Here is a 12,065-nt window from a genome sequence, read left to right as displayed (position 1 = left end):
CCGAATTTCCATCCAATATCCGTATCCCATCCCAAACCCATCTCACATTCTTACTGTATCCATATCCCCATAACCCAACCCTTGCACAGGAGTGTGCAGGGCAGTGTGGTTGGGGCCGCAAGGGTTCCTTTCCCTGTCCCGGTGCTGCTCCCCCATGCAACTCTGTGGCATCGGAGCAGGGGAAGCCTGCTGCTTTACCTGCCATGACAGCTGAAGAGAAACAGTCAGGGGAGCCCCTCCCCCCACGGGGGTTACCAAGCTTGCTGAGATGCCAAGCTTGCTGAGCTGCTCCTCCTTTGTTCAGGGGGGAAATGGTGCAGGTGGCATGCAGTGGCTATGCACAGCATGCGTCTTACTTGCTTTTCCTCCTCTCCATCTTCCATGAGCAAACAGCATCTCCAATCTTTCCTTGCTCAAAAACCACTTAGGTAAAAAAGAACTGGCAAGCTCGCTTTTAGAATTACCTTCTCTATACAACCTGGTGCTTTAAAGCACAAGCTTTCCTAGCAATGACCGACCTCTGACATGCTGTAAAGCAAACAAGGGCAACGACAGAGCCTTTCTTTGAGATCTAGGCACTATAGGACAGGTTTTGGATCTGCGGGGCTGAGGGTCCTGTGAGTGACTGTAGACCTCTGTGGGGAGAGTTCTGGCGTGGTTTCTGAGGGTTAAAGCATTGGCTTTGGGGGCTGAGAGGTTGTAGGGGTGTGTGAGCGAGGAGAGACTTTGGGACTCTGGGGCACTGAGGGGCCCGATCTGATCCCAGGGGCATAAGGAGTTTGATTTCCCCTGTGTTTTTCCCCCAAACCCATTTGTTCAACCAATGAAAATCGAAATATACAAGATGTTTCTGAACCTGGCAAAGTGTCCTTCACAGCACTGATGTGTTGGACTGCTGGGATGCTGACTCTTGCTTTTTTTTTTACCGTGGTTTCAGTGATGGAGTATGCCACTGCAGCGGATGGCCCCAGAAGGGTAAGGACCAAAGAGGCAGGAGGCCATTGAAATAGTTGTATTTCATTTTTTTATCTCCCAGCTGTTTCATGGAATCTGGCTTGGATGTCTAGAAGTAACTGGAAGATTCTTGAGGAAAGTCTGGGATGTTTTTTTATTTGGAGGAGGTGTGCCCATCAGGCTGAGGTGTTGCATCTGTCCCAGGTTCCCTGATGTGACGTCGTACTGCAGCTCCCCCAAGGGGTCTTGCATATGCATTGCTTGTGCTCGTGTGTATGACTCCAGAGGACATCCCAGCACAGCTCTGCTGAAGTCCAGTGGCGGTGGGAGGAGCAGAGGACAATCTCAGGTCCTGTGCTCTGAGGTGGATGCTTTCTTCCCAGAAGCACTGCTGGGCAGGATCTGATTGTACCTCCGTGTCCTCTCTGTGCCCAAAACTGAACACTGTGCTTGAGGTGAGGCCTCGCCAATGCCGAGTACAGGGGCAGGATGACTTCCCTCGTCCTGCTCACCACACCACTCCTGATCCAAGCCAGGATGCCATTGGCCGCCTTGGCCACCTGGGCACACCGCTGGCTCATATTCAGCCACCTGTCCATCCGGACACCAAGGTCCCTTTCCGTCAGGCAGCTTTCCAGCCACTCCTCCCCAAGCCTGGGGGGACGCCTGGGGTTGTTGTGGCCAAAATGCAGGACCCGACACTTGGCCCCATTGAATGGGCCCACAGAATGGGCCCCCCCATTGATGGGCCAGTTAACCTTGGCCCATCGACCCATTCTATCCAGGTCCCTCTGTAGCGCCTTTCTCCCCTCAGGCAGATCAACACTCCCTCCCACCTTGGTGCCCTCTGCAGTTACTGAGGGTGCGCTCAATCCTCTCATCAAGACCGTTAATAAAGATGTTGAATAGAAGTGGCCCCAGTACCGAGCCCTGGGGGACACCGCTCGTGTCTGGCTGCCAACTGGATTTAACTCCATTGAGCACAACTCTGTGGGCCTGGCCATCCAGCCAGTGTTTCACCCAGCGGAGCATACGCCCGTCCAAACCGTGGGCAGCCAGCTTCTCCACGAGAATGCTGTGGGGTACAGTGTCAAAGGCTTTACCGAAGTCCAGGTAGACCCCATCGACAGCTTTACCTTCATCCGCTAAGCGGGTCACCTTGTCACAGAATGGAATCAGGTTTGTCAAACTGGATCTACCGTTCGTCAGCCCATGCTGACTGGGCCCGATCCCCTGGTTGACCTTTAATTGGTCCATGCTGGGTCCAGGGGGCAGCATGGTATGATGCTGGAGCAAGTACCTGCTTTTATTTTTTTCCACCTTGGCTCTGGACTATGCAGTTTACGGAGTCTGTGTCCAGTACTGGGGAGAGTGGCGCTGTCAGAGCCTTGCAGGAAGCACGTACGGTCTCAGTATGCTTTGGAGCTTGTTCTCCGGTCACGCTTGTGTGCCTGGAATAACCTGCTCCAGCTTTTGGTGCCGTTATGTGTATGAGAATGGGGTTAGCCTGATGCGAGAGTTAGGCTCAACAGCGCAGGCAAGATTTTGGAGCATTGTGTAAGTCAGAAGTCTGTAGTGGGAATATTTATTAAAGGAGCGAAGGAAATGTCAAAGTGTGACGTGGGTCTACAGATGAAGCTCTGAAGGAAATGTCGTATTTGCTTTGCAAAAAGTTTTGGTCATGAACTCGGCGATGCTGGGCTCTTGTTACCAAAGCTTGTCTCAGCATTTCGGAGGGGCAGCCCTCATCTTCCCAGTAGACAGTGCTGTGGAGTTGAGCGCTGATGGAGCCAACTCATACCTCGCTCTGTAGGATCACACTGCGTAAGGGAGTAAACCTGCTGCCATGTGAACTGTACTCTCAAGTGAAGAATGATGTCGTGGGCGTGAAAGGGGAGAAACAAGTGTTTGCTGACTTCCACCTATTTTTATTTCTCATTCTTTATTTGTTTAAATTTTGTTCAATAGGATAAGCAAAGCCAAGAAGAAGTCAGAAGGCCTGACCCAGAACATGGTGGACAGGTTCATCCAGGTAAAGGCAGAAATCTTCCCTTGATACTTTTTACCTATTAAAAAAATGTGCTGAAATGGCTCAGTGATCGCAAGTGATAACTTTGCTGCCAGTACTGGTTGAACAAAGTAATCTCTCTCATAAGAGATGCTTTGAAGTGGTTGTGCCCGTGCAGGAGGAGAGATGTAAGCCTCCTGCTTGGGTACTGCAACGTGATGGAAAGCGCAGCAATGACAGCAAGGTCCTAGGCTGCAGCAAGTGAGGATTTGCTCACATGCCAAAGCTGTGGGCAGAGAAAGAAAGGAAAGAAGCTGCCTAACTTCAGCAGGTTTCAGGTATGCAGGGATCTCCAGCGACATACCCTTGCCCCTCCACTGCCAGCCCTTCAAGGGGGTCTCAGAAGGGGCGGACCCTGGCTCCAACCCTTCTGGTCACTCCTTGCATGCACGTTTCCTGTCAGCACTGAAAATGACCAAACCTACCACTGAGCAACACGCTGAGCCCCCACTCACCTTGGCAGAAGTCCATTACAATCAGCACTTTGCACACACCGCCGCTGCTTACTGAGTTTCTACTGGAATCAACGTATCCGACCATGTTCCTGCAGCCAGACAGATCCTGCTGCACGATAAATACCTTCAACGTGCTGAACAGCCATGTAGAATGAGCTCTACTTTAATCTCTCGTTCCTCGACGAGGCTTAGCTTTCCTAGCTTTACCCCTGCCTAAGCACCAACTTCTGCCCCTTAGCCGTAATCATCACACACAACAGGATCAAATCGGAGGTCTGTCTCCTCCTGCTTTCTTTCCAGAAGGATGTGAGACAAACAACAGAGAAACAACGAACATACGGAATTAAGCCATTTGGTGTTGGTCCAGATGTTTGGATGTTCCCTTCGATGGCCCAGGCCACGCTCGCTGAGCTGCTCCTCCTTTGTTCAGGGGGGAAATGGTGCAGGTGGCATGCAGTGGCTATGCACAGCATGCGTCTTACTTGCTTTTCCTCCTCTCCATCTTCCATGAGCAAACAGCATCTCCAATCTTTCCTTGCTCAAAAACCACTTAGGTAAAAAAGAACTGGCAAGCTCGCTTTTAGAATTACCTTCTCTATACAACCTGGTGCTTTAAAGCACAAGCTTTCCTAGCAATGACCGACCTCTGACATGCTGTAAAGCAAACAAGGGCAACGACAGAGCCTTTCTTTGAGATCTAGGCACTATAGGACAAGCTATCAAAGAAAGAGCAATCAACTCACCCCTCCGAGCGAGAGTTTGGAAGAAAGGGGTGAGCTGAGGAACACAGCCTTCTCCGCTTCGAAATCTGGATCGCTGGAAGAAGGGGGGGACGGACCTGGGGGGGCGCAGGGGGGGCTGAGGAGACCCCTGTGGACTGACTGCGTACGCGCTCCCAGAAGCACTGCTGGGACGGAGAAAGAGGAAGGGTGGATGTAGGCTCCCCCAGCTCCAGGCACTCATGTGCTCACATACTGGCTCAGGCTGTGACCTGGCAATTCCACTGCACATGCTCAACCTGCAAGGAAAAGTTATTCCTGTGTCTCTAGGCTTCGCACACAATCCCAGGTGCAACAGTCAGCCCAGTTCTCAGCTCAGCCTTACCAACAGTAGAAATCCAGTTTATGCCAGTAGTAGTGTTTTTCTCTCTTTGGAAACACTGTACTGCTGCACGAAGCAGCGGTTGAAATGCTTCTTTATTGCGCAAGAGCTAGGAAATAAGAAAAGATTTCCTGATGAGGCATACGCTTCAAGGAGGCACCGGACGAGTGGAGACAGTGGAAGGCATTGGCAAGTCCAACCTTTGTTACAAGCTGCTATGTGAGATCCAGTGCCAACTTTTCCCACCCAGTGTGAGGAATAGTGAGGATAAATCATGCCCAAAAGCTTCCGTGCACTAGAACACAAAATCCAATAGATCAGCAGCTGCAGAGAGAGAAATTCATCTCAGCCCAGAAATCCTCCCAGCTGTGTACTGACTGGAGTTCCAAGACTGCGGCATCAGAATCACTCGCCTTCTCTGGGTGCAGTCTAGAAGACGAACACCCCCAAACACACCTGCTTCTTCAGCTTTTCCTTTCCCATCAAGTCTGGGGTTAATAGAAAAGATTTTTTCCTGTCCCCTCTTTTTCCTGGGATTACCCTCTTTGGGGTAATGATTTGCATTTTGGGGGTAAATGATTTGCATTTCTCTTGTGCCTTCCTGCAAGCACACCTGCTTCAGGGCACATTTCATCCCACCCTTAGGCCTTGTAAGAAGCACTATGGCAAATCCACATGCAGAAAATACAGTCATTCCATTTAGTAACAAAGAAACCACTCTGCCCTTGCTCCTGCCTCTTGCCCCTGCCTCCTCCTGTGCTGCTTGCTTATCTGGGAAGTGCTTGTGGGCCACTAAAAGAAATCCCCACACGCCAGAAAATACAGACAAAAAGAGACAGGCAGAAAAGCGGCACTAATGCTTTGTCACTGGTGGGAATCTCCACAACAGAAAGCGTTGTGCTAAACGTGTGAGGTTAAGGGATCATCACTATCAAGATAAAAGTCACAGTATGGAAGATTTAGCGATGGCGTGCTGACTAGAAGAAAAAAACAACTCTTGCCTCGTGTTTTTTTCTTTTGGTCTCTCTTATCATCATCTATTTATCTCATTAGCAGATCTGAGGTTGACCAAAGCCTGTTGCCATGAGCTTTGCTGAACCCATCAAAACTGAGGCTCAGAGGTATTACACCAGCACATAGCATAGGAGAACCCCATCACCTCCATCGTCAAGGGAAGAAGAAAGGGGAACTGTCACAATTAATTACCTCCTCTAAATTGATAGTGGCAGGCTTCTCGTCACACACTACTGCTGTAAAGCAGAACAACAAAGATGTTTACAGCTGCGATAGGGATTTTTGCATACGTGCAACCACACAAGGCTGAGCACACTCCTGTCCCTCTGACATGTTGAGAAATAGCCAGAAGAGCGCAGTGTTCTCTTGCTGTCAGGCTACATACTCCAAGCATTCCCAAAGGCATGCTGTTCTGTAGAACACGCTGAGCCGCCCGGACAGTTGGTGCAGGAAGAACGCAGCAGTATCAGCGCACTCCATCCCGGGGATCTGAATGCATTGGTGGAGAGAACAGGGAAATAAGAGGTAAGAGAGAGAAAAAAACAAAGCAGGCAAATAGCACAGCTGTCCCCAGGGGGCGGGGCTTAAGGCAGGGCCTGTGCCGGAGGGTGGCCCAGCACAGTCGGGGCCTCGGGGCCCAGTCTGGAGGGGGCCTGGCACAGCTGAGGCCTCCTCTGGGTCCAGACCAAAGGGGGCCCAGGCTGGAGGAGAACCAGGCTCAGTTGGGGCTGCTTTGGGGCCCAGGCTGGAGGAGGACCAGGCTCAGTTGGGGCTGCTTTGAGGCCCAGTCCGGAGGGGGGCCTGGCACAGTTGGGGCTGCTTTGGGGCCCAGGCTGGAGGAGGACCAGGCTCAGCTGGGGCTGCTTTGGGGCCTAGTCCGGAGGGAGGCCCGGTACAGCCAGAGCCTTGTGGCAGCAGTCCAACTCTCAAGTTCAACCTTTAACCATAACCTAAAATGGTAACCGTAGTGAAAGGTAGTGGCAGATGGAGCTGCTTTACTGTGTTTTAATTTTCCCAAGAATGGTGAAGGACTCAAGCTAGTAAAGAAAGACCCCTTTCTGAAGAGCAGGACTCAGAAGGTATTACCAGAGAGCAGATCTCCCAGTAGAGATTCTTCCCCTTAGACAGCCAGCCCTTAAATGAGGTTAGGGAGGGCTGGGACCAGGCTCCACCCCTTTTCTGCACAGGTGAAACGCTTCCAGCTGTGCTCCGCAGCAGACCATGTTTTAACAAAGGTGAAAGCCTGTGAAACAAAAGAATCCCTTCTTACTTGTTTCACGTTTGTGTTTGTTGACCGCAGTTCCAACCAGGTGGACTCTCAATGTCTTGCAAGCGACACCTAGAAGCAGGTACAGGCAGGAGGCACAGCACCCTGCAACCTCCAGGTGAGTGACAGCAGCCAGGAAGGGCTTTGGGCTCTGCAGGGTGATTGTGTGGAGCATTATGCACAGGAACAGCTGAGTCTAAAGATGATGGCAGAGCTGCAGAGCTAACCATAATAGAGAGGCACAGCGGCTCAGCTCGTTTCCCACCGTAACGCAGGAAATAAGAGCCACGAGGGAAATGCAGACGCACTGTGCTTTCCTCTTTTGTCTCGTGCCTTCTGGCCCTGTCAGAGGGGAGGAATGAGCTGCGCTTCCGCAGAGACCTTCCTCTCACAGCCACTCACCCCTCAGGTTGGAGCATGCCTGGCTGCAGGGTGGGAAAGCCAGTTCTTGCCTGGTGGTATCTGCAAAGCTGAAAAAGACAAAGTATGGCCTCTTCTCTCATAAAGTGAGAGGGGAGATCCTGTGCTATTGGGCTGCAGTCAAGAGTCTGAGAGAGTCTGTGTTGTGTGAGATTTTAGAGAGAGCGCTGGGGAGTGTGGGAGCAGTGCAAACCTGCCGGGATGCTTTTACTTTCAGGGGCCTTTGTGCAAATGTTCATGTCCTAGAAGCACGTGGCGGAGCACGTCCTGGGATCAAGGTGCCGTGGACTGGAAAATGCAGCTCTGGACATACAGGCTTGGCGGAGTTCCTGTGTGAAGACAAAACTCCCTGTACTCCAGAAACGTGGAGGCAGAAGAGCAGTGACAAGGTATCTGTATGTCTGTCAGTATATGTGCACAGCAGGCCCAGCTGCCCCTGCTTCCTCCCTCCACGGGATCTTCTCCTGCTCCTGGAGTCTCCTGTGGCCACGGTGTCGTGGAGCTAGTTATTTTGTCAAGCAGGATCTACCATTCGTAAACCCATTCTGACTGGGCCTGATCCCCTAGTTGACCTTTAATTAATCTCAACAGTATCCTTTCCATAACCTATCCTGGCCCTGAGGTAAGACTGATAGGTCTGTAGCTACCATGCTCATCTTCTGGCCGTTTCTGAAGATGTGCATCATATTTGCCAGTCTCCAGTCCACCTGCATGTTTCCATTTAGCCAGGACTGCTGAAGGACGATGGAGTGTGGCTTGGCAACCACATCCACCAACTGCCTCAGCACTCCAAAGTGCAGTCCATCTGACCCCGTGAACTCGAGCATCCAGCATTCGGTGCAGGTCCAAAATCATCTCATTGTGGATAATGCAGGGCCTATTCAGTTCCCCATCCTTATCTACCAGCACAGGGGATTTTTTCCCAGGGAGTAACAAGTCTTGCTATTAATGACTGAGGCAACAAAGGCATTAAGTACCTCAGCCTTATCCTGATCCTTGGTCACCAAGTTGCCCTCGGCGTCCAACAAGGGATGGAGATTCTCCCTTGCCCTCCTCTTGCTGTTGATGTATTTATAGAAATATTCATTGTTGTCCTTCACCTTACTGTCTGAGCTCAGTTCTAGCTGTGCTTTGGCTTTTCTAATTTTCTTCCTGCACAGCTTTGCTATGTACCTGTAATCATCATAAGTAGCTTGACTACTCTTCCACAAACCATAATCTTTCATTCTGCTCTTGAGTTCCAGTCGAAGGTCTCTGTTCAGCCAGTCCAGGAGTGCGTGGGCAGACAAAGAAGCGTTGTGCAGGCAGGGAAAAATGAGTGCTGTGGGTCCTGGGAGCAGCAATGCGTGAGGCTCCTCCTGCTAGTGCTCTTCCGCTGGAACGTCCCTTTGGTTTTCTACTTGGGAGAATATTTGAACCCGTTGAAAAAGGTCTGACTTGAAGCGAGGGTGCAGAGCAGATTTAACCTCTGCAGGCGTGTATGCCAGAGCATGAAGCATCGTCAACAAGCACGGGGTAGCACCAGCTTGAAACAGGGGAAGCTTCCACAGAGCCCCCAAATGGAGTCCCAGGGTGATGAGATGAAGCTGATTTTGGCAGCATTAAAGGTGGTTTTCCAGGATCTGTGCCTTCTAGGGCTGGGGGCTGTCACTGGGGTTGCTTTCACAGGACACCCCCCAGCCCACCTCAGGACCCACGGGGAGTCTGTTGGTGACAAATGTGTCACTGAGTGACAGCATCAGGGTGGGAATGCGTGGAACACAGTGCCCAGGGCAGAGCCAAGCGGCGCTGGGGGGGGGGGGTCAGCCCCAAGGAGAAAGCCTCCCCCATGGAAGAAATGGATTGCTTAATGCCGTGGGTGGGATGTTGGAGAACAGCAAATTAATGAGGTTAAAAGGTGCCGCCCGGGTACGTTGGGAACCTCCTCCCACCCTGCAAGTGCTGTCCAAAGCTCTCCAGTGCCCCCTGCTGCTCTTTGCAGTTCCCCACTAAGCTCCCATTGCCTCCCAGTATTGTCCAGAGTCTCCTTGTGCAGATTCAGTGCCCCCCAGTGCTGCCTGGAGCCACCCCAGTGCTGCCTGGAGCCACCCCAGTGCTGTATGCGGCCCTCAGTAGCCTCCCAGTGCCCCCCAGTGGACTTCCCAGTGCCTCCAGTAGTGCCCAGTGCCCCCAGTTCAACACACGCACTGCTCAGCATGTGACTGTCGCCTTCCCCAGGAACAAAACAAGGCAACAGAGAGGTTGACAGCAGCGATGGTGATGGAGATGTTCAGACTGGAGGAGCTCTTGGCTCGCTGCAGCCACCCCAGCATCCCCAGAGGTGGGCACGGGGACCTGGGGGGGCTTTGGTGCTGCACAAACGACTGCAGGCAGAGGTGTAGGAAAGTGAACGCCAAGCATTTAATAATTGAACGTACAAAACAGCAAATAAATGACGATAGATATTCCCAACCATTTCCCACCCTGACAATTGTTTCTGATCCCACCCCCTAAAATTCCCACCCTCTAATCAATTTCCCACCCCCCAGCTCCCACCCCACAATCAATTTCTCACCTCCCCCCCCACCCCTGCCCCCGGCTCCCTCCCACCAATAGTTCCCTCCCTCTGCAAAACACTTCCCAGCCCCCCAGATTCCCACCCCAATAATTCCTTCCTCCAAATTCCAACAATTTCGGAGTGCAACATGATCAGAGTACAATTTCCCACCCAGAATTGCCACCCCACAAAATTCCCTCCCCCTGCCCACATCTCCAATGCCAGCAGTCACGAAGTCCAATCCTTTTTGATGCCAACCATCTCCCACAGCATCCATTTCTCACCCCAGCAGTTCCCCACCCCCCAAATTCCCACCCCAACAATATCACAGTAGAGCCATTTCATTTCCAACCTCAAAAAGATGCCAGCGCCCCAAGAATTCCCACCCCAAATTCCCTCCCCCCACCCATTCCCCACACCAACAGTTCCCCACCCCACAACCACCCCCACCCTAATATTTGCCACCCCAGTAATTCCCACCCCCCAACCATTTCCCACCGCCCAGCCAGCATTTCCCAGCCCAAAGCTTTGACAGTCCAACACTTTTGCGGTCCATCAGCTTCGGAGTCCCGCATTGCCCCAGCCCAAGATGCCGTTTGTGGACAGCCCAGATTTGGAGGGGGAAGGCTGGGGCCAGTGCTGGTGCCCCCGGAACACTGCCGCTGCTCTCTGGGCATCGTGGGGGCCAGCGAGGAGCCCAGGGCTACAGGGAGCCGTGTTTGTCGGCTATGGCCACGTCTCCTGCTACACCAAGTGGGCCGGTTTCTTGGCACGCTCCCTCTCGAGCGGCTGTTGGGCTGTGATGGGCACCGAGTCCTCCTGCTGCGCGCCGTGCTGACACACAGCCAGCTTCGCCTAGCGCCGGTGTTTGTGGCCTGGAACATCCTGGCCCCGCGGCAGCTTCCTCCTTCTGGCTGGGACGTGCCCGGTGCTCTTGCCTTTTGTGGTGGTGCAGGCGGGCGCTGGGCACTTGGCTGGCTCGGTGCTGTCCCCATGGTGCTCGTCTGCCACCCGGCAGGAGATGCATCCGGGTGGCAGGGCCAGGCGGGTGAGAACCACCCGGGGCTGCCTCCACTGCGACTCTTCCGTCAGATGTGCGGTGCGGGGCGACGGAGGCGCAGGGGCAGCCAGGGGCATCGGCACGGGCAGCTCAGGGGATGCTGGCTGCCAGCAGAGCAAGTTGCTGAGGAGCCCTGGTTCAGGTTGTGTCTCTTTGCTCAGCTCCCTGCTGGCCCTGGAGGAGTCAGAGTGCTCTGTGATGGAAGAAGAGGAGTCGAGGCTGCTGGAGACATCTGGGCTCAGTGGCTCCGTGGCAGTGATGCACTGCATCAGCTCTTCCATTTGGCAGCTGTTTGCAGTGTCTTTGGTCCCCTCTCTTGTGACACCGGGCAGGTCCTGGTTGTGCTGGGGGACCTCCAGAGCACTCGCCGCTTCTGAAAAAGCAAGAACATCCCCCCAAACGATGATGGCAGTCTTCCCACACCCGCTCGGTGCAGGCACCCACCCGTCACCTCTGCGGACCACAGTCTCACCGTCAATCCAGGTGAGCAAATTGTCAATTTCCACATCGTTGTCAAGTCTGTCGGTGCTGGGTGTCTCTTCTGGAAAAGGCAGAAAATCCCCAGTGGGGCAATGCCAGCTTTCCCACGCCCACTCAGTGCAGACACCCCCCCACCAGCTCTGCTGCCCCTCAGAGAGAGACTCACCGTTGTTGATCCACGTGAGCAGGTCATCAATGTCTGCGGTGTCGTACAGGATGCCTGTCTTGGATGTCACTTCTGGAAAAGGAAGAAAATCCCCGGTGGGGCAATGCCAGCTTTCTTTCCCACACCCACTGGGTGCCAACGACCCCCGCCAGCTCTGCTGCCCCCAAACTCACCGTCGTTGAGCCATGCCAGGAGATCATGGATGTCCGCGATGTCCTCTGGGATGTCTGTGCTCGTTGTCACTGCTGGGAAAGCAAGAACATCCCCAGTGGGGCAGTGGCAGCTTTCCCACAGCCACCCGGTGCGGACAGCCTGCCACCCGCTCTGCAGCCCCTGAACTCACCGCCTGATTCCAGCGTCACAGCGCTGCAGGCGAGCTGAGCCGTGGCGGGATGGGGGCACACGTCGGTGGGCGCTGGGTGCCCCTGGTCCTCCGTGAGCACCGCGGCGTCTTGAAAGGGCTCCATCGGTGGCTCCCAGGTGGCGGGCAGGGTGCGGGGCACGGGGAGCACCTGCTCCTGCAGTGACGGTACCTGCAAAAGAA

The 12,065-nt window shown here is 53.5% G+C and overlaps 1 long non-coding RNA gene across 1 annotated transcript; it reads left to right on the top strand.

The window, feature by feature from the left end:
* The first annotated feature begins 6,020 nt into the window (after positions 1 to 6,020).
* On the top strand, positions 6,021 to 9,730 carry LOC107054340. Its single transcript, XR_003072857.3, has 3 exons — positions 6,021 to 6,977; positions 7,497 to 7,668; positions 9,497 to 9,730. It is a non-coding gene; the product is annotated as an uncharacterized LOC107054340 (long non-coding RNA).
* Positions 9,731 to 12,065: the final 2,335 nt, after the last annotated feature.

Source organism: Gallus gallus, chromosome 12, assembly GCF_016699485.2.
Source record: "Gallus gallus isolate bGalGal1 chromosome 12, bGalGal1.mat.broiler.GRCg7b, whole genome shotgun sequence".
In the NCBI taxonomy this organism is placed as follows: domain Eukaryota; kingdom Metazoa; phylum Chordata; class Aves; order Galliformes; family Phasianidae; genus Gallus; species Gallus gallus.
Note: the sequence above shows the minus strand (reverse complement) of the source record. Positions and strands in the feature narration are given on the sequence as shown.